The following is a 27,766-nucleotide window of genomic DNA, read 5'->3' on the forward strand; positions in this document are numbered from 1 at the left end:
CCCTCAGAGCCCACTCCTGGTGACATGCCTCCTCCAACAAGGTCACAATTCCTCATCCTTTCCAAAGCAGTTCCATTAACTGGGGATCAAGCCTTCACATATGCGAGCCTGTAGGGGGCATTCTTCTTCACATTGGTTTGATTGGTTGGCCAGCAAGCTGCTCTGCCCACCTCCAGGGGCTAGTCTCTACTCCATGCCCAGCTCCGGGGTTGTTGGGTTGCTGGAGAGCTGAAGTCAGGATCTGACGCATGCGCAGGAAGCTCTTTACCCACTTGGCCATCTCTTCAACACTACAGAATATTTTTGAGGTGCATAATTTTTGTTCTTTATCCCGAGCATCCATTCTCAAGTGACAGTTGCCCTTAAGGAACCGCACTCACCTACCAGAGACTAAACGCACTAACCGCAGAGACTTCCTTAGCATTAAACAGTGTATTCCAGCTGCTTCTGGGGAGGAATGAGTGTATGCTGCATAAAAATCACCATAAAGTTAGTGGTTTAAAATAACACAAGTTAACTGGAAACCTAGCCAACTACCCAGGGAACGTGAAGTCATGGATCTTGGAGGAGAGGCTACGACCACCGCTTTTTACTAAACCGCCATTATCCCTAAATACATTCTGGATATTTGTCTTTACAACCTCGGTAAGAGTGGTACTCATTCTTCATCAAGGAAATTTCTCCTGGCAACAGACCAAAACCATTACAGAAACCCAGAATTAACAAAGTGAAGGGTTGTGGGGCCCAGTCCAGTGCTGCACCTACAACATAACTAAATCCTGAACGCGACTTTGGAGCATTGTGGAAGAGAGGGCAGAAAGGGTGTACGAGCCAGAGGAATGGGGACTGTGCCCGGATTGAGTCTCCTTGGAATGTCAGAAGCTACACCCGTGAAGTGTTGCCAGTGTGACTGCCTGAATATGAGCTGAACAAGGATGGGAATAGACACGCGGACATGGACAGGGATGGTCATGCTAACATGAGACCACAGCTCTACACAGTGAACCACAGGCAACTAAGGAATTCCAAGAGCAGGAGAAACGGCTTTCCACAGGGATGAGCATACTAATTACCAAATGGCCAGTCCTGAAAAGATACACACACACACACACACACACACACACACACACACACACACACATTTAACAACAATGAAAAAAGAGAGCATGTATGTATCTTAGGGTTTCTAGTGATGTGAAGAAAAGATATAATTGAGGCTGGCTTTTGGGTTCAGAGGTTCAGTCCATTATCATCATGATGGGGGAAGCATGGCAGCGTGTAGGCAGACCTGGTGCTAGAGATGGAGCTGAGAGTTCTACATCTGGATTGTCAGGCAGCAGGAAGAGAGAAACTAGGCCTGGCTTGAGTGGCTGGAACCTCCAAGCCCACCCCCCAGTGATAAACTTCTTCCAGCAAGGCCATACCTCCTAATAGTGCCACTTCCTGTGAGCCTATTGGGCTATTTTCATTTAAGCCACCACACCATGAGTTTGAAAGAGAGCAAGGAGGGTTTAGGAAAGGGAAGGAGAAAAAAAATGTAATTATAATTGAAAAAAAATACCCCAAAATACAGAGTAGACCCCCCCCTAATTTTATAGTTTCTGAATGTTCAGAGTTCGGTTATGTGTTGACTAGACCCTGTCACTGATAAAAGATATGAGGTAACTTGTGTTCCCAATGATTAGAGAATGAAAAATGAGTCATGGGACACAGACTCTCAGGCAGTAGCTGTAACGAAAAGAAGTGGGTCAAGGGGAAGGGACAGTACTGATTACAAGAGATTGAACTTGTCCTGAATTAGAGGAGGAGTTTTATCAGGTTGCTAAGTACTCTTCATTTGATACTTTTTCACCAGGCATGAGGATGATACTTTAAAAAAGACTTTTGGGGACCAGAGAGATGGTTCAGCCATTAAGAATGTGTGCTGTTCTTGCAGAGGATCAGAATTCACTACGCAGCATCCACATTGGGTGGCTCATAACTGCTTGTAATTCCAGCTCTGGGGGAATCTGACATCCTCCTGTAGATTCTAAGGGTAGCTTCCCAAGTGCGCACACACATAATTACAAGGCAGTTTTGTTTGTCATGTTGTAATCATTTTTTTCCCTTATGTTTAGATGCAGATGAGTGGCCAGTTCAGTTTTGGAAACATCAAAGTATTGGCCAGAACCTGGCAGAGTTTTGTCCGTTGATAAGAATAGGAGAAGGAAGGGCGTGTTTCACACATTACTGATGTAGGAAGAGACATATTTTTACTTTCATGGAGTATTAATTGAAAACCCAAGAATCTATTTGTCTCTTGACTCCACGAGGGTCTTCATCTCCTTCACTCTTCCTATCTTTCCCTTCAGTATTAACTGAGGAGTAGGGTGGAGGTCCTTTATCTTCTGTAGTGGTTCAAGTAGTATCTCTTATCTACTTATCTTTGGACATCATAGAAATCTGTCTCTCTCTCTGGCTCCTCTCCTCTCCTCTCCTCTCCTCTCCTCTCCTCTCCTCTCCTCTCCTCTCCTCTCCTCCCCTCCCCTCCCCTCCCCTCCCCTCCCCTCCCCTCCCCTCCCCTCCCCTCCCCTCCCCTCCCCTCCCCCCCTCCCCTCCCCTCCCCTCCCCTCCCCTCCCCTCCCCTCCCCTCCTCCCCCCTCTCCTCTCTTTCTTTTTTTTTTTCTTTTTTTTTTGAGACAGGTTCTCACTATGTAGCTCTGGCTGCCCTGAAACTCACTAAATAGACCAGGCTGGCCTTGAACTCAACCGAGATTCACCTGCTTTCACCTTCCAAATACTGGGATCGAGGGTATACACCATCATGCTGTTATGCCCTGGTTCTGTGAGAAACCCAGAAGAGCTCAAGAATTTCAAAGTCCGCTGCAATTTGCAAAAGAGTCCTTTTATTTAGAGTCTTGACTCGGATCACAAACCCCCTTCAACATAGGTTTGGTGTGCGACCCCCAGCTCAGGTGCTTTAACACTTATATACAGAGTAGTTAGAATTTCTTTGAATACTTAGAGTAAAGGGGAGGGGAGGTGGAGTAGGTAAGTCACAACTCAGACAGGATACTATTTGGTAGGGCAAAATTGAGATGCTGGGAGGGGGATTAAAGATGGTCTTTTATGGAACTAGTTTTATGGCCGGCCATAACTGTCTGTGACCTGATTACCTCTTTTCTGTGATTTAAGTGTGAGACCCTAATCTCCTTTCTTCAAGGATAGGCACCAGCTGCACCTGGTTATCTGGTAGAGTGCTGGCCTTGGCTCCACCAAAGCTGAGGAGTTTTTGTCATTTGTCTTACTTGGGCTGGCACTTGAGGCTTCTTGAGTCCTCTTGAAGTGGCTAGGGAGGTGGAATAAACCCCTGAGTTTGCTGCAGGGTGGGGTGGAGCAGGGCTTCTGAGGGGCAATGCAGAGGCAAACCAAGTGAGCCTGAGCCTTACCATGCTTGCTGTGTGGGAGAGAGATCCTAGGGGGAAGTGAGACTTCTGCAGGAGAGTGCAGAAGCAAGCCGTTTGTGCACCTCAATGCCCAGCTAGAAATCTCTTGGTGTTTGATTCAACAGGGAGAAGATAGAAGGTAGAGGTGCTTGGTCTTAAGATGGGCTGAGAAGCCAGTAGCAAACATCATGTTGACCTGGAACTTGTGACATCTGGCAGACTCAGATGCTATGAGCAGATTTAGAAGGGGCCAGATATCAAAAGTGGAAACTGGCAGTGGTAGCCATCACTCAGCAAGTGGACAGAAGGGTGTTAGAGTTTAAGGTCAAAACCAAAAGTAAGGTGATGGTGTGGCTGGAGAGATGGCTCAGTGGTTCGGAACACTTGCTGCTTTTCCAGGTTTGATTTTTAGTACCCACTGAGTAGCTCACAGCCATCTGTAACTCCAGGGAATTACTTTTGACCTTTGAAGGCACACAGTGTATACATGCAGGCCAAACACTTATACACATAGAATAAAATAAATAAATAAGTAAATAAAGACAGATAGAATAATGGAATGGTTCCCAAAATGATGAAAGTCACGTGAAGTTTTATAGCATCACTATACATCTGGTTTGACTGTATTTATATGCACACCATGGTTAGCTTCAAGCATCAGTTTGACACACTGGGAAGAGGGAACCTCAACTGAAGAACTGCACCCGTCAGATGGGGCTGTGAGCATATCTGTTGAGGCATTTTTTTTTCAACTGCTTATTGATGGAGGAGGATGGGGCCCACTGTGGGCAGTAACACCCTTAGGCAGGCGGGCCTGGGCTGGATAAGAAGGGTAGCTGCAAGGGAACCCACAAGCAAGCCAATAGGTAGCATTCCTCTGTGGTTTCTGCTTCAGGCTCCTGGCTTGAGTTTCCACCCTGGCTTTTCTCAGTGATGGACCATATAACCTGCAAGTTGAAATAAACCCTTTCCTCCTTCAAGTTGCTTTTGGTCAGTTTTTAATCACTGCAATAGAAAAATAAAGTAGGACAGAGGCATTTGTCTTTCTTATATTTCTCTTTAATATTAATATTTACTTAACTACAATTGACATGGGAGTGGATAAGAGAAATAGGAGAATTTAATCAAAAGACCTATCTCTCTCTCTGTCTCTCTGTCTCTCTGTCTCTGTCTCTGTCTCTGTCTCTGTCTCTGTCTCTGTCTCTGTCTCTCTCTCTCTCTCTCTCTCTCTCTATATATATATATATATATATATATATATATATATATATATATATATATATATTTATCTTAGTTAGGGTTTTAGTGCTGTGAACAGACATCATGACCAAGGCAAGTCTTATAAAGGACATTTAACTGGGGTTGGCTTATAGTTTCAGAGGTTCAGTCCCTTATCATCAAGACAGGAACATGGCATCGTCCAGCCAGGCATGGTGCAGGAGGAGCTGAGAGTTCTACATCTTCATCTGAAGGCTGCTAGAAGACTACTCGCTTTCAGGCAGCTAGGATGAGGGTCTTAAATCCCACCCCCACAGTGACACGCCTACTCCAACAGGGCCACACCTCTAATAGTGCCACTCCCCCCATATATATGTTCACACATGCAAAAACGTCATAATTAAACTGATTATTTTGTATAACTGATATATGTTAATAAAAACAGGTGCTTGGGAACCCAAAGATCTTTCCCTGTTATGACAATAAGAAATCTGATGATCAGATTTACTTTCTTTTGGGGAGGGCGTTGTTTTTTTTTTTTTTTTTTTTTTGGTTTTTTGAGAGAGGGTCTCACTGTAACCCAGGCTGGCCTTCACTGTGTAGCTGAGGACAGCCTTGAATTGCTAGTCCTCCTGGCTCCACCTCTCAAGGGTTGGGACCACAGTCATTTGCTGTCAGGCCCAGCTCTCATTTTTTTATTACAGCAGCAGCTAAGGAATTCAGAGTGGTAGCCAGCCAGCACAATCTGTTGTAGTTTTTATATCCTTTAAACATAGTGCTTTAGTTAGAGCTTTTAGTATTTTTCTTAATGAAAATCACCCCAGGAGCAAGGAATGTGAATTTTCCAGATGGCTTCTGTAGGAACCAGTCCCACAAAAGGCATATCTTGGGGTGGGTACAGCTGATTTTGGTCTTGGAACTAGATTGTCTTACTTTATTTTTAATGCGTTTTGGAAACAGAGCCTCTCTCTGTGCAGCCCTGGATGGTCTGATGGGTAGTCTTTTAAAAGCCTGTGGGCTCCTTGTTTCATATCTTCACAGAGTTTATGTAAAAACAACAGCTTTTTGAGTCTAGTAAGTAACGTGTGTCTGTACTCCCATTATCTGAGACTGGGGGGGGGGGGTGTCAGAAGTTCAAGGCCTCTTGGGCTATATAGCAACTTCCAGACCCTGTCGCAAACAAACAAACAAACAAACAAACAAACTAACTAACAACAAACCAGACAAAACCAAACCCCAAACTATCTAACCAATAAAAACAGCAGTCCCATAGTCAGTCAGTCGTCAGTCCACTCAAAAGATGTCAGACCTTTAATTCTACTGTCAGAAGAGTTAAAAATTATAGAGAGCCAGGCGTGGTGGCGCATGCCTTTAATCTCAGCACTTGGGAAGCAGAGGCAGGCAGATTTCTGAGTTCTAGGCCAGCCTGGTCTACAAAGTGAGTTCCAGGACAGCCAGGGCTACACAGAGAAACCCTGTCTCGAAAAAAATAAAATGATAGAGAAAGGGCTGGGGACGTAGCTTAGTAGGTCTAACGCTTAGCTGGTGTGGTGGAGACCCTGGGTCTGATCCGCAGCACCTCATAAAACTGCATAGGATTGTCTTGGGCTCCATAGAGTTGGACGGCCTCAATCCCTGAGGCCATTCGCAGGTCCCAGGATTTGACCTTCATCTGCAGACCTAATGTCTGTCTGTCTGTATATATGTATGTATGTATGTATATATGTATGTATGTATATGTGTATATATGTATTTTCCTATAATAGAGGCTGGCTTTTAGATAATTTCTAATGTACAAAGACTATTAGTAGTTAGAATGTATACTTTAAAAATTTGTTTCATTATTTTTAGTAGTTAGATTATATATATTGATGTTTTTAACCTGTAAGCAGACTTACATAAGAAATTAAGTTTGTTGTTTTTTTGGAACATGTTCAGCCCAGGCTGCCGTTGTATTATAGTCCTCTTGCCTCAGCTTTTGGAGTGCTAGGATTCCAGATACAAACAGCCCAAGAAGCTAATCTTTATCAGAGGGATTCTCACACTTACATCAGAATAGCAGTGGTAGCGAGTCAAAACAGGCTCACAGGTGCATCGCTAGAAGTCAGTGGGACCAGGAATGGACTTCTCATGCCTGCAAGCTAGGGCACCATGGTGTGACCAGAGACTTGCTAGAATTTCTCAGATATTTCAGTTGGGTGCTTAGTAATGAGCTGGCCAAAAATAAGCCCTTTCCTTATTTTGTTTAGGTTACTTGAGACCATTTCAGGGATTAATTTTAGGGCCTCACAAGGAGCCCTTTTGCTCTGTGAGCCTGTTTTTCCTTTCTTGTGCCACCACTGGCATGGGTGAAGGTGTCCCTGACCATGTCATTTCCCTTAGAAATATTAGTCACCATCTCATCTCCTTTCCAGTGACTCTCAACAGTAGGATGCACACTGGTTAGGGCTCTACCTTGGGTCTCAGACTTTCTGATGAAAAGGACAGGTGACCGGCCCAAGTTTCAGGGTCCTTGTTTGAAGGGCCTTGGCTTATTGCGGAAGCTGAGCATCAAAATATTGGTTATCTCCTTAGCCTTTTTTTTTGTTTTTGTTTTGTCTTTGGCCTTCAAGCACTGGTTATTCAACAACTAGTAGGTCAGTATTATCAGCCTTAAAAAGATTTATTTATTTTTATTCTATGTGTCTGAGTACGTTGTGTATATGTATACATGTGTACCATGTACATGTCTGGTTAGGGTGAGAGGCAGGAGTTAGGATGGAAGTAGACACCCAAGAGTGGGCATGGGTAGAAGGGAAAGTGTTGCATAATTAAATGTGTCAGCCCTAAGCCTATATATAATTTTTGGTGGCTTCTGATATTTTTATCTTGTTCAAAAGGTGTCTAAGAAACACTGTTCTTGGGCTGTGGTGATGGCTTGGTGGTTAAGAACACTTGTTTAGTTTTACAGAGGACACAGGTTCAAGTCCCAGCACCCACATGGCAGCTCAAAGTTCTGTGACTCCAGTCCCAGGGAATCTGGTGCCACCTTCTGCCCTCTGTGGGTACCTGCATGCAGATGGTACATGGACATACATTCAGGCAAAACATCCACACACATACAAAAGAAACATTATTCCTTTATTTTATGAAATGAGATCATAGGATGGTTTCTGAGGTACACTGGCAGTGTTATAGGCTAAGAAGAAACAAAATATAGGTTAGGAGGCTAAAGAGATCCAGAGCATACTATGATGGTGTGTTTTGACCACAAGCGGAGTTATCGTCTTGTTTGTGAAATTCTCAGAACATTACAGGAGTAGGTTCGGGAATAAAGCAGGATTAAATGTAAGGCTTAAGCATGGCACTCTGTTATTTTAACATTCTTATTTGGAATATGTCTATAAAAAAGGGAATATTGTTGCTGGGGTGTGAATGGCTCAGTCAACACAGTGGTTGCCGTGTGAGCATGAGGACCTGATTTGGAGCCAGGCTCAGTGACACATACCTGTAATGTCAGCATTAGGGATATCCTGAATTTATAAGCACACTGGGATATCATCTCCACGAAGGCAATCTTCATAGTGGATTTGTTGTTTCTAGGTTCTTGGCACTCAGTGGTTGAGACACCAGCAAGACATGGTAAGGGACTGACCTTCCAGTGTCCCTTAGTTCTCCTGTCACTCCACTTTGCCTCTGAGACTTTTATTCCTTAATCTTAGGGATTGATGTAGCCGACTATAATTTTCTGAAAACCTTTTACTGCTGGGATCAAAACACTCTGCCTGCCTGATCTAAGGAGATAAGAGGCTTGAACTTGGGGATCAGAGGGTTACCATTCGAGGCACGTTCAGGAAGTGATGTCAATACTCAGGATATCAAACCACACAGACAAACCGACCAGATTCACTCAGTCTCTCCCTCCCCAAAGGATGTAAACAGTAAAGACTGCTGACTCTCAGCAGTCACTCTCAGATAAGCCTGGAATAAGGGGAGACCAGCCAAGCAGCCTGAGAGGAGCAGAGCCCAGCCGAACTACCCAGAGGAGGCTCAGAACCAGTGAGCCACCTGCAAAGGGTGGAACCCTCTGAGCGGCCACATTTTATGCACATGGTACACAAGTAGGCGAAACACAAGCACACAGATAAATCTCAAAACCCAGCTTATTTATGTGCATGGGTGTGTGATCCCTGTGTTAGTTTGCATATGTAAGGGTGACTGCAGAGGTCAGAAGAGGGCTCTGGATTCCCTAGAACTCGAGTTACAGATAGCTAGGAGCCACCATGTGGGTGCTGGAAATCTAACCCAGGTGTCTGTGAAGAGCAGCCAGAGCCTTTAGCTGCTGAGCCATCTCTTCAGCCCCAAGTACGAATAATCTCATATTGTTTACTCTGGTTCAAAGATTTATTTATTATATGTAAGCACACTGTAGCTGTCATCAGAAGAGGGCATCAGGTCTCATTGCAGATGGTTGTGAGCTACCATGTGGTTGCTGAGATTTGAACTCAGGACCTTTTGAAGAGTAGACAGTGCTTTTAACCGCTGAGCCATCTCTCCAGCCATGGATAGTTTCTAAGAACAAATTCATTGCTTTCACCATGCTAAGTCTTTAATACTCTTTTGTTTGATAATATTAATTTCATAATAAAATGTTAAACTTTTATGTAAAAAGTTAGCTTTTTTAAAAAAAGGATCATTCATATCTAGTTACTTTTTATTCTTTAAAAAATGTATTGACAAATATTGTATGCTGTGATGGGCTCATAAAAACATTTTCAATTAAGCCTTCCAGGTACTCCAATCATATTCACCCCATACATCTTTTCCTTTCTCAACCCTCCCTCTGAGCACTCTTCCCCCACTAATCTCCCTTCGTTCATGTCATATAGCTGACACATTATTTATATATTATCTTATATTTTAAGGATTTTATTTTAAAATTTAAAAATTATGCATATGTGTCTTGGTATGCATCTGTGTACAAGTGTAGAAGTACCCACAGAGGTCAGAGGTCAGAGGTCAGAGGTCAGATCCCCCCCTAGAGCTGCAGTCATAGGCCACCAGATGTGAAAACTTGGGATGATAGTTGGGTCCCTGCAAGAGCAGTAGGTGCTTTTAACTGCTGGGCCACCTTTCTAGTCTCACGATTTTATAGTCTATGTAAAACGTTGGTCTACAGATGAGATAAACTCGCAATGTTTATCTCTCTGGGTCTGGGCTATTTTACTTAATGATCTCCAGTTGGTGATCTTACTGTGTATGATAGGTTGGTCTCAAATTATGTGTATCTAGGCACTTGTGGTAAAGATTCTGCTTTTCTTTTCTTTTTTTTTCTTTTTTAATTTTTTTATTTTATTTGTATTAGTACACTGTAGCTGTCTTCAGAAACACCAGATCCCTTTACAGATGGTTATGAGCCACCATGTGGTTGCTGGGATTTGAACTCAGGACCTCTGGAAGAGCAGTCAGTGCTCTTAACCACTGAGCCATCTCTCCAGCACCACAGAGCATTTTAGGTTGGAGGTTACATACAGAAAGACTGACTATAGAGAAGATAGTCAACAATCATGGTAGTGCAACAATCATGGTAGATTCTGTTACTTACACACACACACACACACACACACACACACACACACACACACTTAGGTTTTCTATTGCTGCAGTGAAATACCATGACCAAAATGCAAGCTGGGGAGGAGAGGGTTTATTCAGCTTACACCTCCACATTACCTTCTTCATCACCAAGGAAGTCAGGACAGGAACTCACACAGGGCAGGGACCTGGAGGCAGAAACTGATGCAGAGGCCGTGGAGGGTGATGCTTACTGGCTTGCTACTGTGCCTTGCTCAGTCGGCCTTCTTATAGAACCCAGGACCACCAGCCCAGGGATGGCTCCACCTACAATGGGCTGGGTCCTCTATCAATCACTAATTGGAAAAAAATGCCTTACAGCTGGATCTGGTGAGGCATTTCCTCACCTGAGGCTGTGTCCTCTCTGATGACTCTAGCTTGTGGCAAGTTGACACACAAACCAGCCAGTTCAGTATTCCTGGCGTTTCTTTTCACTTGTTCCAGTTAAGAACTTATCTTCATTTGTCATTTGCACTGATTTTATTTCAAGTAGCCAGAAGCAAAGTTACTTTGCATTAAAATGTATGCTGAACTCTCCCAGGAAAGTTTTCAATCTGCCGTTGTGAAGGGAAGATCTTGTACATCATTCCTGTCGCAGAGCATCTGAATCATGGGATGTTTGATTTACAAAGTGGTATGATACATGCTCCAACCAACCATTTAAAGTACTCTGGGGTCAAATTGTCGGTTTTTAAAAACTGTTATAGTAAGTCTAATCACGTGAGGGATTCTTTGAGAATATTCTTTAGGGTGAAAGTTGAGCAGTATGCCTTTTTTTTTTTTTTTTTTTTTTTTTTTGTGGCTCCAAGTTTCTGAAGTGATGGAAAAGACAAACCCCATTACCATGGGATTTTCTCTGCAGCCTTTCAGTGTCCTTTCTGTACTGTTCAAAGCTCATTCCCTCTGCAGGTTCTCAGTGTCCTTTCTGTGCTGTTCATTTGTGTGTCACACTGAAGCTTGTGTTAGCTTCCTTCTGTTGCCCCAGATCAAACTGAACAACGTATATATAAAACACTGTCTGCAAAATCCTTTTGTAAAAGGGAAGCATTTATAGTTATATGACAGCTTGAACTGACAACATCACGTGTGTAGATCATGTCGAAGGATTATTTTTCACACTGAAAAGAAGAAAAATACAAGTGGTTATTCCCAGTTTTGTACTAAAAATTGATCGGATGAGCTAAGTCCAAAACTGGACATGGTAGCAGCAACTTTAAGTCTTATTTTTGCTGTTTCTATATTTGGAGGGAGCCACACAGATGATCTTCATCCTGATGTTTTCAGATAGACTTGGATTTCCAGAATAGACTGTTAACATTCAAAATCTCTGTTTATCACTGAAATAGAAATACTGGTTCTCTTTGTGAATGAATATTCATATTTATAAGTGCTGAGTTTACAATTCTGGTTGGAGCCAGGCGTGAATGAGTGTAGGAAACAACTTGCTGGCTCTCTAGGAAATGAACTGTGTATATTCTTCTGAGAAGAACAAAATTAACCATTTCTTGTGTCATGCACTTGTCACTATAGTGCGTCTCCATGTTCCGTACTCTATTTTAAATGCAACGCACGTGCTTTACTATTTTAATGCTTGTGATTCATATATCTAGTTTTCTTAACCACTTGGCTGCTAAGATATTCCCACAGGCCAATCCGATGGATGCAATTCCTCGGTGGAGATTCACTTCTCCCTCTTCCCAGATATGTCTAGGTTTGTGTCATGTTGACAAAACCCGACATTTCCCTTCTGTAATTTTCCGTCCACTGCCCCTCACCTTGTTCTCGGGCTATAAATTTGCATTTTCTTAATTGCTGATTGATGTGGGAGGGCCCAGTTCACTGTAAGAGGTGCTCTTCTGGGTAGGTGGGTGGGCCTGAGTTGTATAAGAAAGGCAGCGGAACAAACCAAGGGAAAGAAACTAGATAGTTTGATGTCAACTTGACAGTAGCTAAAGCCATCTCAGAAGAGGGACTCTCAGTTAAGAAAAGGCTTCAAGACAAGGGGCTGTAAGCAAACCCGTAGGACATTTTCTTAATTAGTGATTGATGAAGGGAGAGAGAGGGCCCAGACCATTGTGGGTGGGGCCATTCCTGAACTGGTGGTCCTGGGTTCTAAAAGAAAGGAGGCCGAGCAAGCCACGGTAGCAAACCAGTAAGCAGCATTCCTCCGTGGCCTCTGCATCAGCTCCTGCCTCCAGGTTCCTGTCCTGCTTTGAGTTCTTGTCCTGATTTGCTTTCACGATGGACCGTGATGTGAAAGTGTAAGTCGAATAAACCCTTTCCTTCCTAAGTTGCTTTTGGTTTTAATGTTTCAGCACAGCACTAACCTAAGAGAAGTTGGCACCAGGATAGTGGGGTATTGCTGTGACAGACACGGCCATGTTGTTTTGGGAAGGATTGTGGAAGGACTTTAGAGCTTTGGGCTAGAGAAGTCACTGAGTGCCGAGAGCTCAATGAGCTGTTCTGTGGGAGCTTGAAAGGCAAGAAAGGCTGTGCAGACGATAGAGGTCTGGCTTGTGAAGCTCCAGAGGTCAATTTAAAGACTCTATTGGGGTTGTTTGTTATTTTGAATAAGATTCCGTGGTTCCGGTTAGCCGGGGCTGAAGAATCATCTGTGATTAACAAGGGGCCAGAAGCACAGAGTTGGAACTTTTGCTGGGATGCTCTGCTGGTCAGCTGCAGCTGAGAAACCAGCACTGATTAAGAGGAGACTAACATCGCTGAGGTGCAATCTTCTGGGAAATGTTTCTGAGAATTCGCACACAGAAGCTGTGTTCCAACATGGCCAGAGTTGTACCTCGTGCAGGCAGCTGAAGGTGTAAAGGCGTCATAAAGAGCAGCTGAGGCTTGGTACTGTGTGGCAGGGCTGGAGTCACTGGGGGAGAACCCAGGAAAGGCTATTGGTGAAAGTGCAGCCACCCCAGTTGTAGCAGAGAACCCCACCATTTTGAAGATGCCAGTACCACGGGATGACCACCAAGAGCAGCAGCAGCAGTGGAGTGGAGCCAGCTGGAGCCTAGAAGATAAGCTGTGTGTGCTGCAGAGGGCAGAGCCAGAGAGGTGCTTCAGTTCCTACCTCTATGTTCTCGCCTTGGCTTCCCCCAGTGATGTAAGATGAAATAAATAATTTTCTTCCCAAGTTGGTTTTGGCTAGTGTTTTATCAGCAGCAGAAAACAAATGAGAACAGAAGGCATTGGGGTTAACAGGGAGCCTGGTAAAGTTATGTTAACATAATTCTTGCTGAAGACAGTTCTAGATAATACCACTCCTCCTGAGGTGTGGTGGAGTCTGAAGAGTGTGTCTGTGATGATAAGGAGTCTCGCCAGTGAGGACACACACACAGGACACACACGGGTTCTTCTGCAGCATAGCTTTAATGCATCTCGAGAGAAAGATGATCAGCTTCTGGGGGAGGAGGCCCAGAACACAGGAAACTCAGTCCTTAAATAGACCACAAGAGGGGTTGGAGACGTATTTCACCTTGACTGGCTGCTTATTACTATCAGCCCAGATGACACCACGGGACAGGCAGGGCACAAGGAATGGAGAAATACCCCAGGACATGCGCAGACTATTTGTTTACTAGTTAGAACACCGGATATCAGCGCTATCTTGTAATGGCGATTGCAAGGGCGGCTCCTCACAGAAGAGCCTGGTTAGATATTGAGGATGATCAGCTACGGAAAGAGCTATATTCTTGCAGAATTGGCTTTATTTTATGGCTCCTTACTGAACCTGAAATTTTCAGGAAAGTTACCCAGGTGGAGTTAAGAGAAGGTACAGAAACCAGACTGTAGCTGGACCAATCAAACAGTCTGTCAGGTCAACGAAACTTACAGGTTTTTGACAAGTGTGAAATTCTCAAAGATGGAGGTTCCCCCCATATCTCATGCATCTTTCAAAGAGCTTGGTGGATATTTATGTATGCCTCATTTATGGTTTTTGTAAATCTAGAATTTAAATCTTATTTTAGTTACAAGCACAAAGAATTATTTTTATTTTTTTGCTTGCTTTTCTAGGGATGCAGCTGCTGAAGTATATCATAAGAATATTGTTTTTGGGTTTTTATCCTCTAGTGTATCACAATTGTTTATCATTTCATAAATATTACATCACTTCTGTATCCTACATCTGTAGCTGTTTGTGTGTGTGTGTGTATAGACATTGTTAGATGTAAAAGACATATATAGGATATAATTTACTTATTTATTTTAAATGTATTATTGTATGTATGCATTGTGTAAAGCTTTTGTGTGGAGGTCACTGGTGGGCTGAGTTTTCTCTTTAACCTTGCACACAGGCTTCAGGGATTGTTCTTAGGTTTCCAGCCTTGTGAAGCAAGTGCTTCACCTGCTGAGCCATCCTGCCAGGCCTTGGACAAGTGTTAATGACTCAGTATAGATATTAAGTATGCCCTTAGTATGTGTGAATATCATTTCAGCTTGTTATAAAAGGGTCAAAGTTCTCGTAGGTTGAGGAACATGCAAACCCATAGAGGGAAACCAGTTTCTTTTCTTTTCTTTCTTTCTTTCTTTTTTTTTTTGTTTTTTGTTTTTGTTTTTTGTTTTTTTTAGACAGGGTTTCTCCGTGTAGCCCTGGCTGTCCTGGAACTCACTCTGTAGACCAGGCTGGCCTCGAACTCAGAAATCTGCCTGCATCTGCCTCCCAAGTGCTGGGATTAAAGGCGTGTGCCACCACCTCCCGGCTCAGGAAACCAACTGTAAAAAAGTAGCTCCGGATACTTTTCCGAGAAATATTAATGTCATGAAGCACAACTAGGAACGTCTCTGCCTTTGTCTTCTCAGAACAAAGAGGTAAGACTTGAAATTAGAATTACAAACTTCATGTGTAAAAGGCTGCATAGAAACCAAGTATGTGAGTCTTTTAGAGGTTGTATTATACATTCCTGCTCAAATAATTTGAAATAATGTGTCTAGAAAATGGCTTAATGGTTAAGAGCACTGGCTGCTTTTCCGAGGACCCAGATTCAGTTCTAAGTACCTGTGACTATCTAGCATTACAGTTGTAGGGGATCTGATGGGCCCCTCCTGACCTCGGTGGATACCAGGCACACACACGGTAAATAGACATACATGCAGATAAAAATCTATATTCATAAAAATAAAAATTAAAAAATAGTAAAGAAATGAAATAATTTTCAAAAATAATATTTGTAAAAGTCATCTTGAGTATTCCCCATCTTTGAAAATGATTGTGAGCTTCTGAGTTTAATGACCTGATTTTTTTTTGTTTGTTTGTTTGTTTTCGAGACAGGGTTTCTCTGTGTAGCCCTGGCTGTCCTGGAACTCACTCTGTAGACCAGGCTGGCCTCGAACTCAGAAATCCACCTGCCTCTGCCTCCCAAGTGCTGTGATTAGAGGCATGCACCACCACTGCCCAGCTTCATGAGCTGATTTTAAAAAAGATTTATTTATTTATTTTATGTATGTAAGTACACTGTAGCTGTACTGATGGTTGTGAGCCTTCATGTGGTTGTTGGGAATTGAATTTTTAGGACCTCTGCTCACTCCAATCAACCCTGTTTGCTATGGTTGGCCCGCCTGCTCCGTCAAATCTGCTCGCTCAGTCCCTACTTGCTCTGGACCAAAGATTTATTTATTATTATACATAAGTACACAGTAGCTGACTTCAGACACACCAGAAGAGGGCGTCAGATCTCATTATGTGTGGTTGTCAGCCACCATGTGGTTGCTAGGATTTAAACTCAGGACCATTGGAAGAGCAGTCAGTGCTCTTACCTACTGAGCCATCTCGACAGTCTGAGCTAATTTTTTTTTTCCCAAGAACCAATGCAAGAGGGTGCCTTACCCTCGGAGTCTCTGGACACCCGCAAGGAACCACACAGGATTCCCCACGGGATCCTAAGTCCTCTGGTGAGTGGAACACAGCGTCTGCTCCAATCCAATCGTGTGGAACCTGAGACTGCATTAACTAGGGAAGCAGATAACCCGGCCTGAGCAGGGGCACAAGTCCCTTCCAGTTCACTCCAGCAGCAGACTTCCTTGTGCGCAGAGTTTCTGGACACCCCCAAGGTCCTCACAGGACCCTCCACGGGATCTTAAGACGTCTGGTGAGTGGAACACAACTTCTGCCAGGAGGCAGGTTTGAACACCAGATAACTGGGCACCTTCCCTGCAAGAGGAGAGCTTGCCTGCAGAGAGTACTCTGACCACTGAAACTAAGGATAGAGCTAGTCTCCCAGGTCGGCTGATAGAGGCTAACATAATCACCTAAGGAACAAGCTCTAACCAGAGACAACTATAACAACTAGCTCCAGAGAATACCAGATGGCGAAAGGCAAATGTAAGAATCGACTAACAGAAATTAAGACCACTCACCATCATCAGAACGCAGACTCCCACCCCACCTAGTCCTGGGCACCCCAACACAACCGAAAAGCTAGACCTGGATTTAAAAGCATATCTCATGATAATGGTAGAGGACATCAATAAGGACTTTAATAACTCACCTAAAGAAATACAGGAGACCACTGCTAAAGAGTTACAAGTCCTTAAAGAAAAACAGGAAAACACAACCAAACAGGTAGAAGTCCTTAAAGAAAAACAAGATAACACATCCAAACAGGTGATGGAAATGAACAAAACTATACTAGACCTAAAAAGGGAAGTAGACACAATAAAGAAAACCCAGAGTGAGGCAACGCTGGAGATAGAAACCCTAGGAAAGAAATCTGGAACCATAGATGCAAGCATCAGCAACAGAATACAAGAGATGGAAGAGAGAATCTCAGGTGCAGAAGATTCCATAGAGAACATTGGCACAACAATCAAAGAAAATACAAAACACAAAAGGATCCTAACTCAAAACATCCAAGAAATACAGGACACAATGAGAAGACCAAATCTATGGATAATAGGAGTTGATGAGAATGAAGATTTTCAACTGAAAGGGCCAGCAAATATCTTCAACAAAATTATAGAAGAAAACTTCCCAAACCTAAAGAAAGACATGCCCATGATCATACAAGAAGCCTACAGAACTCCAAATAGACTGGACCAGAAAAGAAATTCCTCCCGACACATAATAATCAGAACAACAAATGCACTAAATAAAGATAGAATATTAAAAGCAGTAAGGGAGAAAGGTCAAGTAACATATAAAGGCAGGCCTATCAGAATTACACCAGACTTTTCACCAGAGACTATGAAAGCAAGAAGAGCCTGGACAGATGTTATACAGACACTAAGAGAACACAAATGCCAGCCCAGGCTACTATATCCGGCCAAACTCTCAATTACCATAGATGGAGAAACCAAAGTATTCCACGACAAAACCAAGTTCACAAAATATCTTTCCACGAATCCAGCCCTTCAAAGGATAATAACAAGAAAAAAACCAATACAAGGACGGAAATCACGCCCTAGAAAAAGCAAAAAAGTAATCCCTCAACAAACCAAAAAGAAGACAACCACAAGAACAGAATGCCAACTCTAACAACAAAAATAAAAGGAAGCAACAATTACTTTTCCTTAATATCTCTTAATATCAATGGACTCAATTCCCCAATAAAAAGACATAGACTAACAGACTGGCTACACAAACAGGACCCAACATTCTGCTGCTTACAGGAAACCCATCTCAGGGAAAAAGACAGACACTACCTCAGAGTAAAAGGCTGGAAAACAATTTTCCAAGCAAATAGTCTGAAGAAACAAGCTGGAGTAGCCATTCTAATATTGAATAAAATTGACTTCCAACCCAAAGTTATCAAAAAAGACAAGGAGGGACACTTCATACTCATCAAAGGTAAAATCCTCCAAGAGGAACTCTCAATTCTGAATATCTATGCTCCAAATGCAAGAGCAGCCACATTCATTAAAGACACTTTAGTAAAGCTCAAAGCACACATTGCACCTCACACAATAATAGTGGGAGACTTCAACACACCACTTTCATCAATGGACAGATCATGGAAACAGAAACTAAACAGGGACATAGTGAACCTAACAGAAGTTATGAAACAAATGGATCTAGCAGATATCTACAAAACATTTTATTCTAAAAAAAAGGATATACCTTCTTCTCAGCACCTCACGGGACCTTCTCCAAAATTGACCATATAATTGGTCACAAAACAGGCCTCAACAGATACAAAAATATTGAAATTGTCCCATGCAGCCTATCAGACCACCATGGACTAAGGCTGATCTTCAATAATAACATAAATAATGGAAAGCCAACATTCACGTGGAAACTGAACAACACTCTTCTCAATGATACCTTGGTCAAGGAAGGAATAAAGAAAGAAATTAAAGACTTTTTAGAGTTCAATGAAAATGAAGCCACAACATACCCAAACCTATGGGACACAATGAAAGCATTTCTAAGAGGGAAACTCATTCTGAGTGCCTCCAAAAAGAAACTAGAGAGAGCACACACTAGCAGCTTGACAACACATCTAAATGCTCTTGAAAAAAAGGAAGAAAATTTACCCAAGAGGAGTAGACGGCAGGAAATAATCAAACTCAGGGGTGAAATCATCCAAGTGGAAACAAGAAGAACTATTCAAAGAATTAACCAAACGAGGAGTTGGTTCTTTGAGAAAATCAACAAGATAGATAAACCCTTAGCCAGACTCACTAGAGGGTACAGAGACAGCATCCTAATTCACAAAATCAGAAATGAAAAGGGAGACATAACAGATCCTGAAGAAATCCAAAACACCATCAGATCCTTCTACAAAAGGCTATACTCAACAAAACTGGAAAACACGGATGAAATGGACAAATTTCTAGACAGATACCAGGTACCAAAGTTAAATCAGGATCAAGTTAACGATCTAAACAGTCCCATTTCCCCTAAAGAAATAGAAGCAGTCATTAATAGTCTCCCAGCCAAAAAAAGCCCAGGACCAGATGGGTTTAGTGCAGAGTTCTATCAGACCTTCAAAGAAGATCTAATTCCAGTTCTGCACAAACTATTCCACAAAATAGAAGTAGAAGGACCTCTACCCAACTCATTCTATAAAGCCACAATTACTCTGATACCTAAACCACAGAAAGATCCAACAAAGATAGAGAACTTCAGACCAATTTCCCTTATGAATATTGATGCAAAAATACTCAATAAAATTCTCGCTATCTGAATCCAAGAACACATTAAAGCAATCACCCATCCTGACCAAGTAGGTTTTATTCCAGGGATGCAGGGATGGTTTAATATACGGAAATCCATCAACATAATCCATTATATAAACAAACTCAAAGAAAAAAAACCACATAATCATCTCGTTAGATGCGGAGAAAGCATTTGACAAGATCCAACACCCATTCATGATAAAAGTCTTGGAAAGATCAGGAATTCAAGGCCCATACCTAAACATGATAAAAGCAATCTACAGCAAACCAGTAGCCAACATCAAAGTAAATGGTGAGAAGCGGGAAGCAATCCCACTAAAATCAGGGACTAGACAAGGCTGCCCACTTTCTCCCTACCTCTTCAACATAGTTCTTGAAGTCCTAGCCAGAGCAATTCGACAACAAAAGGAGATCAAGGGGATACAAATTGGAAAAGATGAAGTCAAAATATCACTCTTTGCAGATGATATGATAGTATATATAAGTGACCCTAAAAATTCCAGCAGAGAACTCCTAAACCTGATAAACAGCTTTGGTGAAGTAGCTGGATATAAAATTAACTCAAACAAGTCAATGGCCTTTCTCTACACAAAGAATAAACAGGCTGAGAAAGAAATTAGGGAAACCACACCCTTCTCAATAGTCACAAATAATATAAAATATCTTGGCATGACTCTAACTAAGGAAGTGAAAGATCTGTATGATAAGAACTTCAAGTCTCTGAAGAAAGAAATTAAAGATCTCAGAAGATGGAAAGATCTCCCATGCTCATGCATTGGCAGGATCAACACTGTAAAAATGGCTATCTTGCCAAAAGCAATCTACCGATTCAATGCAATCCCCAGCAAAATTCCAACTCAATTCTTCAACGAATTAGAAAGAGCAATCTGCAAATTCATCTGGAATAACAAAAAACCTAGGATAGCAAAAACTCTTCTCAAGGATAAAAGAACCTCTGGTGGAATCACCATGCCTGACCTAAAGCTTTACTACAGAGCAATTGTGATAAAAACTGCATGGTACTGGTATAATGACAGACAAGTAGACCAATGGAATAGAATTGAAGACTCAGAAATGAACCCACACATCTATGGTCACTTGATCTTCGACAAGGGAGCTAAAACCATCAAGTGGAAGAAAGACAGCATTTTCAACAAATGGTGCTGGCACAACTGGTTGTTAACATGTAGAAGAATGTGAATTGATCCATTCCTATTTCCTTGTACTAAGGTCAAATCTAAGTGGATCAAGGTACTTCACATAAAACCAGAGACACTGAAACTTATAGAGGAGAAAGTGGGGAAAAGCCTTGAAGATATGGGTACAGGGGAATAATTCCTGAATAGAACAGCAATGGCTTGTGCTGTAAGATTGAGAATTGACAAATGGGACCTCATGAAACTGCAAAGCTTCTGTAAGGCAAAAGACACCGTCAATAAGACAAAAAGGCCACCAACAGATTGGGAAAGGATCTTTACCTATCCTAAATCAGATAGGGGACTAATATCCAATATATATAAAGAACTCAGGAAGGTGGATTCCAGAAAATCAAATAACCCCCTTAAAAAATGGGGCTCAGAGCTAAACAAAGAATTCTCACCTGAGGAATACCAAATGGTTGAGAAGCACCTGAAAAAATGCTCAGCATCCTTAATCATCAGAGAAATGCAAATCAAAACAACCCTGAGATTCCATCTCACACCAGTCAGAATGGCTAAGATCAAAAATTCAGGTGACAGCAGATGCTGGTGAGGACGTGGAGAAAGAGGAACACTCCTCCATTGTTGGTGGGATTGCAAGCTTGTACAACCACTCTGGAAATCAGTCTGGCGGTTCCTCAGAAAATTGGACATAATACTATCGAAGGATCCCGCAATACCTCTCCTGGGCATATATCCAGAAGATGTCCCAACCGGTAAGAAGGACACATGCTCCACTATGTTCATAGCAGCCTTATTTATAATAGCCAGAAGCTGGAAAGAACCCAGATGCCCCTCATCAGAGGAATGGATACAAAAAATGTGGTCCATTTACACAATGGAATACTACTCAGCTATTAAAAAGAATGAATTTATGAAATTCCTAGGCAAATGGATAGACCTGGGGGGCATCATCCTGAGTGAGGTAACACAATCACAAAAGAACTCAAATGATATGTACTCACTGATAAGTGGATATTAGCCCAGAAAGTTAGTATAACCGAGATATAAGATACAATTTGCAAAAAAAAAAACCACATGAAACTGAAGAAGAATGAAGACCAAAGTGTGGACACTTTGCCCCTTCTTAGAATTGGAGACAATCACCCTTGGAAGGAGTTACAGAGACAAAGTTTGGAGCTGAGAGAAAAGGATGGACCATCTAGAGACTGCCATATCCAGAGATCCATCCCATAATTAGCCTCCAAACGATGACACCATTGCATACACTAGCAAGATTTTGCTGAAAGGACCGTGATATAGCTGTCTCTTGTGAGACTAGGCCGGGGCCTAGCAAATATATAAATAGATGCTCACAGTCAGCTATTGGATGGAGCACAGGGCCCCCAGTGGAGGAGCTAGAGAAAGCACCCAAGGAGCTAAAGGGATCTGCAACCCTGTAGGTGGAACAACATTATGAACTAACCAGTACCCCTGAGCTTTTGACTCTAGCTGCATATGTATCAAAAGATGGCCTAGTCAGCCATCACTGGAAAGAGAGGCCCATTGGACACGCAAACTTTATATGCCCCAGTACAGGGAAATGCCAGGGCCAAAAAATGGGAATGGGTGGGTAGGGGAGTGGGGGGGGGAGGGTATGGGGGCCTTCTGGGATAGCATTCTAATTGTAATTGAGGAAAATATGTAATAATAAAAAATATTAAAAAAAAGAACCAGTGCAAGATGCTCTAGATTATTAAATAACTAATATAATACTTAAGAGCTTGATAGGGTTGTTGATCGATAACAAATTTCATGATTATAGTTACTGCACTCATCGAGGTTATTGACTAATAGCAAGATGGTCTACCAGAGATTCTTACCTTGAGAAAACTACATGAATCATTTTAACCCTTCTGAGAAGTAGTTTGCTCTTAACTAGTTAAAATGAAACTAAATAACTAAATGAAAAATAAAGATTTTGCAACTACATATAACCTGATTAGCTTCATGTGCCATATTTGGACTTATATAAACTTAGGAGAAAAGTTAACTAGAAACATAATACATAAATAAAATGAGCCAGACAGCAGGGCTAGTTTATACTAGAGTAGTAACTGTTAAGATAGAGTCAGGGAGTAGATTTGAAGACATTTTATTTGGAGACTCCTGTGGTCCACAGTGGCCTTACACTCACCGTGTGTGCCACCACTCGAGCTTTATCTGGTGCTGGCATGCAATCCTGGGCCATACATGTTGGGTGTGCACGCTACCAACGAGATTACATTCCCCACTTTTCTTCTGTTTGTCTTTTGAGATGGAGTCTTATTCTGTAGGCCAGTAGAGACTTAGCCTTGCATTTCTCTTGTCTTATGGATGCCAGCACACAAGGCTGGGAATTCTTGATGCTGATTAGATAAAAGAAGGAATGAGGGATGACTCCTAGGTCTTCAGTGTTTAAGTTGTTGGGTCCTAGTATCAATTACTGTAGTAGGATTTGCATGGTAGAAGGAAGTAAGTTTGATAGATAAAGTGAAAAACTTTGTGTGTGTGTGTGTGTGCTTGGGTGGAGACATACACAGTATGAAATGTATATTAGCTGTCTAAATGGAGAAGACAACTGGATGTTAGTCTTTTTTTTTTTCCTTTCTTTTCTTTTCTTTTCTTTTCTTTTCTTTCTTTTTTTTTTTTTCTGAGACAGGGTTTCTCTGTGTAGCCCTGGCTGTCCTGGAACTCTCTCTGTAGACCAGGCTGGCCTCAAACTCAGAAATCCGCCTCTCTCTGCCTTCTGAGTGCTGGGATTAAAGGCGTGCACTGCCACGCCCGGCTGGATGTTAGTCTTCAAATGCCGGAAATTCTGCAGGATGTTAATATGTGTCGATGACTCTATTTCTTTCATTTTGAGCATTAGTTATCAATTCTGGGCAGCAGGAAAATCCTCACTTCTTATTATGTTGATTAGGACATTGAATGAAATTCCTTTTTTAGGAAGGGCTTTGGAGTTGGCCCCTTGGGTAAAGGCATCAACCACCAAGTCTGATAACTTGAGTCCCATCCCTGAGACAGACATGGTGGAGGGAAATGCTTTAACCCACTGAGATATATTGTTGCCTCAAAGTAATATACCTTTAAAAAGCTCTGACCAAATTGCCTACTTTTGGAGATAACATATGCAGAATAAATAGACCCACGATTTATGCAAGAGCTGTTTTCATTCTTGAGGGGTTTAATGACACAAAGAAGCATCATCCCAGGCTGAGTAAAGACCCGATTGTGTGTTAGAAGGCTTGTTTTCCAAGAGGGATGTTTGACTGGGACACAACTGTCTTCTTTTTGGAAGCTCCTCCCTCGCCTCTAATCTTCTAGTTGGCTCAGAACGTAGATCTCCACAATAGGGCCCCTCAGAATACTCAGTCCAGCGACTTTGTGAGGGAACCAGCCCCGATACTCAAATCCAAAACCACACTTTTGATTGCCTCAGGAAGGTTGGCCCTGATTTATTCTCTCCTTTTGATTCTCTCTCTCCTGCTCCTGAGCTTGGTCTGTCTGTCTGTGTTACATGGGCCAAAAATTTCAAGTTTGGAAAGCATAAAGAGAGGAAACAAGCAAATAGGGAAGGGACATAAATACTGAACAAGACTGGGCGAGGTGACAGGCAGGAATTACTGTGGGCATTTGGAAGGGAGCCAGGATGAAAAAAAATGCAGGGTTGTGTCGTTTACAGGAACTATTCAGTGTTGGGCATGCTTCAGCGATCACACAGAGAAAGTCAGATCTCTCTCTTTTTGTCTGCTAACCAATAATGAGCTATAGAAATTTGACATTAGGTGATCTGTGTTTTCTGTGGGATATAAATACAGAGGCCCATGAGGGCACCCTGCATGACTTGAATTGCTAGAGAGGACCCCTTGTGGTGAGAGTGCTAAATACTTCAACTGATAAGGAAACAACAAACCAAGCAAGTCAACCAGAACCACCTCCCCCCCATATACCCCACAAAACTCTTTAAAATCACACTTCAGATACTGAGCATTTACTTTAAAAAAAAAAAAAAAAAAAAAAAAGAGAGAGAGAGACCAAACACTGCAATGTGGTTTCATGTGTATCCCATCTTTGAGAGCTCCACTAAGTTTTAAACACTCCAGATTTTATCAATTTAAGTCACATATCCACTAAAAAGTAAAGAATAGAGGTGCCCATGTCCTCATTTTGCAGAAGAGTAGGAGGGTTTGAGAGCAGGGAGGGAAGGTGTGGCGGCTGCCCTGCTAAGCAGGCCAAGTTTAGAACAGAATTGGGATACCTTATATTGGGCTCAGTTCAACAGTCCTGGTTTAGAAACCACTCATTATTAAAGCTCCAAAACAAACCCTGCTGTTTTGCAAGTGTCAAGTGATCTCTTTATTCCAGAAGAGATGGATTGGGAGATGTAAAACTCACCCTTTGTTTCCCTGTGAAAAGAAATGACCCTGAGATCCTCCAAGGGGAAGAAAAAAGGATGGTTCTGAACAAATCTGGAAGGACATTACACTAGTAACTGCGACCCTGTAGATAAATGTCTGTTGTGTGCATTTTAAAGGGGCCCACAAGAAAAATCCTCTTGTTTTGCAGGCTTCCTTGGAAGTCATATAATAAAAAGAACCTCCTTTCACAGTTGATTCTCTCTGACAATACCCAGATCCTGTCTTTCCTGTGGGCTCCCTGATATTTGTTCCAAGAGTGTCTGTAGAGCTAATAAGTAAATGCTTTCTTCTATTTTTGAGTGCGGTCCCTTAAGAAAAGGACTGCCAAAGTCCCAACAAATAGTTCATGTTGTAGTTAGCACCGTGTAGTAGTAGTTTTGTGTGTTCTTACAAGAATTAAAGCATGGCTGGCTACGGGAGCATCTTAATACACAAGCTCAAGGAACTGACGACACTAAGCAATCTGTCAGTGGGGTGCAGTATTAGAGAGGGGAAGATTAAGGTTTATATATTGTTCTGGTGGTATAAAGCAAACTCCATAAACATATATAAGTATATATTCTTATGTTCATATACATCCATGTGTGAAAAAGAAATACCCCCCAAATCTCCATAAATAGAAAAAAAACCCCAGAAAACTTCAGGGATAAGCCTGTTTTCTAGAACCTTAATTATTATAACCTTAATTAATATACTAAAGAGGTCTTTATAGCCCTCCTGTCTACCTTTTTACTGCTATTTATGTAGTCCTCTCTAACTGTAAGAAGCAGAAAGTATGGTAGCGTTGTGACAGTGTGAGACGGTAAGATTTCGGCAGAAAAATACGATCTCAGATGTGACCCATGACTCCAGAGACCCTGCATTTTAGCTAGTAACGATGCAGGGATTTCCTGGACTCTTGTATCTCCCCGCTTTACAGTTTCTCACTTCCAGTAATTGTAACCTTCGGCTTTAATTCGAAACGGTTCCTTGTTTTGGATGGGGATGACAAAGTTAAAGCTGACTTATTTAGAGCTTCCGAAGAAGTATGGAGGTCTCTAGGGAATGTATGTGTCTGGCCTTTTTCAACAAAGTATTTTCAGCAACAAGTTGTCAGTGAGGTCAGCGCGGAGCCCAGGATTAGATACCACCCACCCCTGGCTTGTAACCTCCCCTTTCTCTCTTATCCTGAGTGAATGGTGCTCAGCTAAAGGGACTGCCCCACCAGCTCTGTCTCTTTCCTCCCACCCTTCGAGCTCTCTTTGGAAAAATTCCCTCCAAAAGCTGAACCCAAAGCTCATTTACTTGTAGGAAGCATCAGAAAGGTGAGTCACTTTATCAAAGTGAAGGGCTGGGGCTTCAGCGCACTCTTGGGTTTCTGTGCCGCCTTCATACGTCATGGGTTTATAACGTGGGGGTTCCTTCCGAATGAAAGGAGATCACATTATGATAGGAAACGGGGATGTTTTCACTAGCTGTGATGAGAAATGTAGGCTTTCCTGCTAATTTCAAAGTTAAAAATAACTTTCAGACTCCGCCAGGGCAAGCTAGTAGCCAAGGTCGTGCTTAGCATTCGGAGAGTTTCTGGCTATAAAAAGCCAACTGGGTGCTGTGCAGGGAAAGATAAGATATGGCCTGGATACTTGTGCGTTAGCCTGGGACTGGGGAAAAGGAAGCAAAGATGAACAGGCTTTGCTTTCAACTAAAAGTTATTCATAAGAAATGGAAGGTGTTTTAAATGAGATAGTGGCAAAAAGCATCATTTTCTGCATTTAATATTGGTTGTATATTGCTTATATAATTGGCAGCAGTATTGGGAGGTTGAGGAATGATCTCAGAGCTGTTCAGCATTTCCAGCCATGTGAAAATCACAGCATAGAGTGATTTTTTTTTTTTTTTTTTTAAAGCTTGGGATAGAAAGTCAATACAGAGGGAAGGTTGCTGGTTGCCTGGGTCGTCTGACTGACTGCAAGCAGCTGCTGTCACCTAAGTCAAGGATAGGACTGGAAGCAATGAGTTCTAAGGAAAGAGGGACTCCAGCATAGACACTGGGAGCTTCACTGGCTGTGGAGGTTTTGAATTACAGATCTATGCCACTAAGAAAGACTAGCAAGACGTCTGATGATACGGGAAACCAGTGACTCGTTTCAGACACATAAATGGGGAAGGCAGAGATTCAAGTGAGCCTCGTTTCTAGAAGGCTTTGTGGCTAGCTCGTTCAGCTAGAATGGATGATGGATGTAGAGGGAGTACCTAGGATTTGAAGCTGTGCATTAGAAACAGCCAGATGTCAACGGAATGTTTGGCTACACTGTTACAATTTCAGTGTTCGTTTCATCCCTTCCTCCATCCAGAGGCAGCCCTTGTGCCCCCCTCATCCCTGCCTTTAATAAACCTCCCACATGAAAAAAAATGACCTCAAATATAGGAGGGAACCTTAAATACAGATGGTACAGACATCCTCAATAACATCTGTTACAGCCTACACCTACTTTGAATCTTCTTATCTGAGTGAACGGATCAGGACTTTTTAGAGTAACACTTATTTTTGTACAAAAGTAATCAACAGTCCTCGTGTGGTTGTGAAGGAGCAGAGGGAACGTTATAGTTTGTGATCTCACTGATACCTGTTTCTTTTCAGTCTCCTCCTCCCTGACTTTAGAATAATTGCTGTAATATTGAATGGAACGTTTGTAGTCCTCAACTTACACGTTTACAGATGCTATTTGCCATTTTATAGAGCTACTATTGCACTCTGTAGCAACTTCTCAGTGAACATAATTTTGTTAATCACTGCTGAACATCCAGGTGC

The 27,766-nt window shown here is 42.2% G+C and overlaps 1 protein-coding gene across 2 annotated transcripts in view; it reads left to right on the plus strand.

Annotated features, from left to right (window-relative positions):
- The window catches only part of Ctnna3 (catenin (cadherin associated protein), alpha 3), a 1,573,570-nt gene that overhangs the window by 1,288 nt on the left and 1,544,516 nt on the right, over nucleotides 1-27,766 (plus strand). Inside the window, exon 1 of one of the 2 annotated variants that reach the window (NM_001164376.1) lies at nucleotides 26,126-26,279. The exons of the other annotated variant lie outside the window; for it this stretch is intronic. The gene's annotated coding sequence lies outside the window, so the exon portion shown is untranslated. Of the gene's footprint in view, nucleotides 1-26,125; nucleotides 26,280-27,766 lie in introns of those variants that run through there. 2 annotated transcript variants of the gene reach the window in all.

The sequence above is a fragment of the Mus musculus genome, chromosome 10 (assembly GCF_000001635.26).
Source record: "Mus musculus strain C57BL/6J chromosome 10, GRCm38.p6 C57BL/6J".
In the NCBI taxonomy this organism is placed as follows: Eukaryota; Metazoa; Chordata; class Mammalia; order Rodentia; family Muridae; genus Mus; species Mus musculus.